The sequence below is a fragment of the Triticum dicoccoides genome, chromosome 4A (assembly GCF_002162155.2).
Source record: "Triticum dicoccoides isolate Atlit2015 ecotype Zavitan chromosome 4A, WEW_v2.0, whole genome shotgun sequence".
Classification (NCBI taxonomy): Eukaryota; Viridiplantae; Streptophyta; class Magnoliopsida; order Poales; family Poaceae; genus Triticum; species Triticum dicoccoides.
The window spans coordinates 394,894,708-394,900,534 of record NC_041386.1 but is presented as its reverse complement, the minus strand read 5'-3'; positions in this window follow the sequence as shown (position 1 = coordinate 394,900,534).

The window sequence follows — 5,827 nt, the reverse complement described above, 5'->3', positions numbered from 1 at the left end:
CGGCCTGATAGGCGTGCTCAAGGGAGCACATTGCGTCCTTCTCCTCGCAGGAAATCCTGATAATGTCGCGGTTCCCTGGCATCTTGAGGACGTTGTAGCCATGGTGGGTTACTGCGACGAACTTGGCCAGGGCCGGATACCCAAGGATGGCGTTGTACGGGAGGCAGATGTGCGTGAGGTCGATGTCGATGAGCTTAGTGCAGTAGTTGTTGTGCGGGCTGAAGGTGACAGGGAGGCGGATCTGCCCTATCGGGGTGGTGGAGCCAAAGGTCACTCCTAAGAAGGGCTTCGTGGGATGCAGCTGATCATACAACACTTGGAGGCGGTCAAACGTCTCGATGGAAAGAATATTGAGCCCTGCGCCACCATCGATGAGGGTCTTGTTCACAAGGACATTGCTGATGAGAGGAGAGCAGAGCTTTAGTTGAGTGCTGGCAATTGCAATGCACTTGAGCTGGTCGGACGAGCTGAAGGTGATGGACCACCTGAGCGGGTGTGTGGCCTCAAGCCTGGGAAGGCCCGCGTTCATGTCACACGCGAACTGCTTGAAGATGTGGTGGGAGGCTGGAGCCTGAGCGCCACCCAAGATGCAGGCAATGGCGCGAGGCACCTGGAAGCCCCCAGCCCCCTCGTCCTGGTGCTGGTTGTCGTTTCTTCTTGGTGGTGGTGGCAGCGGAGGGAGGCCGGCATTGCCCTGAGGACGGTCCTCACGAGGCTGGTCTCTCCAGGCACCCTCGCGAGGCTGGCCTTGCCAGCGATCCTCACGAGGCTGGTCATGCGACTCCTACCGGGGGTCGCAGTCGTCCCAACGCCCTCCACCTCTGCCTCCTCCGCGGCCATAGCCTCGATCGTTGCACTCGGGGCATCGACCAAGGCACCCATTGTGGATGGCCTTGATCTCCTGACAGTCATTGGTGTTGTGGCTGTGTACATTGTGGAAGACCCAAAATGGACAACTGCCCTTGGACGACTCTGCATGCTTCATCTCTGGTTCGGCTGTGAGCATGGCAGCCCCCTTGCGCTTCACATCCTTGGTCTTGGCCTTCTTGTCTTCTGGGTCAGTAGCTGGGAGCTCGAGGAGGGAGAGGTGCCCCTCCTCATCTCTCGCGCACTTGGTAACCATGTTGAACATCTCAAGTGCCGTGCATAGGTTCTCGTGGACGGCGAGCTCCTCCTTCATCTTGACATCGCGGACGCCATCGAAGAGCGCCGAGATGATGGCTTCGTCAGAAACCTTGGGGATCTTGAGAAGAACATTGTTGAAGCATTGGATGTACTTCTGCACGGTCTCCCTAGGCTGCTGCTTGATGCGCCGCAGGTCATCCGTGGCAGGCGGGCGGTCGCGACTTCCCTGGAAGTTGGCGACAAAACGCTCGCGCATGTCACCCCAGGAGGAGATCGATCCTGCGGGTAGGTTCAGGAGCCACGAGCGCACGCCATCCTTGAGGGCCATGGGGAACCAATTCTCCATGTCCTTTTCATCGCCGCTAGCCGCCTCGATGCTCACCTCATAGAGCTGTAGGAACTCCGTAGGGTCGGGTGTGCCGTCGTAGCGTGGAGGCTGGTCAGGCTTGAACTTGCCTGGTCGGACGACGCTACGCAGCTCAGGGGTGAAGGCGCCGCGTCCCGCTGTACTCACCGGAGCCTGTCATGGTGGTGGAGCCTGATCTTAGTGCTCACGCACCACAGCCGCAGGCGGCGCCCGGTCTTGGCGTGGCGGTGGAGGGAGCGCCGGAGCACCTGCTTGCGATCGTTGGACCTCCCGGCAGCTTTCTTCTTCGTGGGCGGGCGCCCGGTGTGGAGGGTCACTCCGCAGGGCTGCACGTCTGGGACCGAGGGCAACGTCCTGATGAGGAGGTGGCGGAGGAACTCCATGGGCTACGTCGCCGCTGTAGGCAGAGGACGAGGCAGCGAGAGGGACGGTGCGAGCGATCCCCCTGCCATGCTGACTAGCTCGGCAATGCGGTCCAGCCAGTCTTTGTAGAGGTCGTCGACCAGGCGGTAGCGCAGGACCTCACGCGCCATGAGCAACGCAGCTTGTGCATTCGCTGGGCCATGACTAGCGTGGGATGACGAGTCGGCCGGAGTCAGCGATGGGGTGGCAGTGCGTCCATCCCGCCGCACGGACGGATGCTGCGATGAAGCTTATTGCTCGTGCCCTGCCGGGCCGGTGACAGAGAACGGCGGTGTAACACCCACCATGCGGCTATATCTCCCACGTGTCGGGGCATGACATAGATGCATAACCTCATGGTAGTCATGTCGCAAGAGGGATAATCTTTACACATCGCGTGTACTAAATAAGAAAGGGATAAAGAGTCGGCTTACAATCACCACTTTACACAATCTTTACCTAATAATAAAGCAAATTGGGTTTCTTTCGTCCGTCATGCCATTTTTCAGAAAAGTCCCTCTATTTCAGAGAATTCAACCCGTAGTCCTGTTTTAAGTTAAAATGAATCGTTATTTTCGTATTTTACACAAAAGTCCCTGTCTTTTTTGAAATCAACCCGCCGTCCGGATTTAAGTCACACCCGAACCGTTATTTTACATTTTTCGAAAAACCCCCTAATGTTTTAGATAATTCATCCGTGGATCATATTTAAGTCAAACAAATGTTTTTTAAAATCATCCATATCTTTTAAACCGTAACTCTGATTTGAACATGTTATATATGAAATTTGATTAGAAAATTATGTAGAATATGAATATGAGATTATTTTTACCCGTTAAGTATTTTTAAATATTATTTTGGAATATATTTGATTCAAACCAAATGATTTTCTAAATTATCTGTATCTTTTAAACCGTAACTTCGATTTTAACATATCATATGAAATTTTATTAGAAAAATGTGTGAAATCTAAATATGATGTTAATTTTACCTGTTAAATATTTTTAAAATATTATTATGGAAGCAAACATAAAATTTATAGCATAAGATTCATTTTTTTTCATACTGGCGGCGATCCAGATTGTAAAAAACACCCCACTATAACGGTATACAGAAAAGAAAACATCTATAACTACACATGCATACCTCTGAAAAATGTCGCAGGGGAAAACAACATATTTCTCATAGCGAGAGTGAGAGAAAGCGAGCGAGAGAGAGAGAGAGAGAGGGAGAGGGAGGAGAGAGGGAAAGAGATACGCCTTAGGATTAACCATATTCAACACACGTTTTTTTATTGTTTTGTGTGAACATCGAGGCCTCACAAATATGATGCCTCACAAAAATAAAGGAGATGGACCTATTGTGGTCTTGAGTGATTGTTATTGAGTTAAGAGCGTGTGTTATGTTTTCTCTCCCGTTGCAACACACGAGCTTTTTTGCTAGTACATAAATAATCCATTCATCATCCAAGGTATAAACAAAGGTCCGAGTACGGAACCAAAATAAAGACCACCCCAAATGCTAGATCCCCGATCGTCCCAACTGGGGTCCACTACTGATCATCAGGAAAGGAAACATAATAGCGACCCAAGTCTTCATCGAATTCCCACTTGACTTCGATAGCGTCCCCTGCACTGGCATCATCGGCACCTGCACCTGTTTGGAAGTATCCGTGAGTCACAAGGACTCAACAATCTCACACCCGCGAGATCAAGACTATTTAAGCTTTAGGGTAGGAAAGGGTAGTGAGGTGGAGCTGCAACAAGCACTAGCTTATATGGTGGCTAACATACGTAAATGACAGCGAGAACAAAAGCAACACACGGTCAAGAAGCTATAAGTGATCAAGAAGTGATCCTGAAGCTACTTACGTTCAAGCATAACACAAGACCGTGTTCTCTTCTCGGACTCCGCTGAAAAGAGACCATCACGGGTACACACGCGGTTCATTCATTTTAATTAAGTTAAGTGTAAAGTTCTGTACAACCGGTATTAACAAATTCCCATCTGCCCATAACCGCGGGCATGGCTTTCGAAAGTTCAAAACCCTGCAGGGGTGTCCCAACTTAGCCCATCACAAGCTCTCACGGTCAATGAATGATATTCTTTCTCCCAGGAAGACCTGATCAATCTCGGAATCCCGGTAACAAGACATTTCGATAATGGTAAAACAAGACCGGCAAAGCCGCCCGAATGTGCCAACAAATCCCGATAGGAGCTGCACATATCTCGTTCTCAAGGCACACCGAATTTTCTAAACTTTCGGTAGGCCAACCCAGAGTTGCCCCTGGTGGCCACCAGCGGCTAACATGTTGGGCCAACACTCAGAGGAGCACTGGCCCAGGGGTTTAAAATAAAGATGACCCTTGAGTCCGCGGAACCCAAGGGAAAAGTCTTAGGTGGCAAATGGTAAAACCAAGGTTAGGCCTTGCTGGAGGAGTTTTATTCAAAGCGAACTGTCAAGGGGTTCCCATAACACCCAACCGCGTAAGGAACACAAAATCAAGGAACATAACACCGGTATGACGGAAAGTAGGGAAACAAGAGTGGAACAAAACACCAGGCACAAGGCCGAGCCTTCCACCCTTTACCAAGTATATAGATGCATTGAAGTAAACAAGATATAATAATGATATCCCAACCAAATCCATGTTCCAACATGAAACAAACTTCATCTTCACCTTCAACTAGCATCACTATAAGAGGGGCTGGACATCGTAACATAACCAAACAACGGTTTGCTAGGAAAGGTGGGTTAGAGGCTGGACATGGCAATATGGGAGGCATGATATAGAAAGTGCTAGGTAGCGCGGCATAGCAGTAGAGCAAACTGTTGGAAATATGCCCTAGAGGCAATAATAAATTGGTTATTATTATATTTCATTGTTCATGATAACCGTTTATTATCCATGCTAGAATTGTATTGATAGGAAACTCAGATACATGTGTGGATACATAGACAACACCATGTCCCTAGTAAGCCTCTAGTTGACTAGCCCGTTGATCAATAAGATGGTTACGGTTTCCTAACCATGGACATTGGTTGTCGTTGATAACGGGATCACATCATTAGGAGAATGATGTGATGGACAAGACCCAATCCTAAGCCTAGCACAAAGATCGTGTAGTTCGTATGCTAAAGCTTTTCTATTGTCAAGTATCATTTCCTTAGACCATGAGATTGTGCAACTCCCGGATACCGTAGGAGTGCTTTGGGTGTGCCAAACGTCACAACCTAACTGGGTGGCCATAAAGGTTCACTACAAGTATCTCCGAAAGTGTCTGTTGGGTTGGCACGAATCGAGACTGGGATTTGTCACTCCGTGTAACGGAGAGGTATCTCTGGGCCCACTCGGTAGGACATCATCATAATGTGCACAAATGTGACCAAGGAGTTGATCAGGGGATGATGTGTTACGGAACGAGTAAAGAGACTTGCCGGTAACGAGATTGAACAAGGTATCGGGATACCGACGATCGAATCTCGGGCAAGTACAATACTGATGGACAAAGGGAATTGAATACGGGATTGATAGAATCCTTGAAATCGTGGTTCATCCGATGAGATCATCATGGAACATGTGGGAGCCAACATGGGTATCCAGATCCCGCTGTTGGTTATTGGCCGGAGAGTTGTCTCGGTCATGTCTGCATGGTTCCCGAACCCGTAGGGTCTACACACTTAAGGTTCGATGATGCTAGGGTTATTGGGAAGACTTGTATGTGATTACCGAATCTTGTTCGGAGTCCCGGATGAGATCCCGGACGTCACGAGGAGTTCCAGAATGGTCCGGAGGTAAAGATTTATATATGGAAAGTTGTTGTTCGGGTTCCGGGAAAAGTTCATTTTTTTCCGGTATTGTACCGGGAAGCTTCCGGAAGGTTCCAAAGGATTCCGGAGGGGTCCGGAGGTCCATAAAATGTTCCACCACG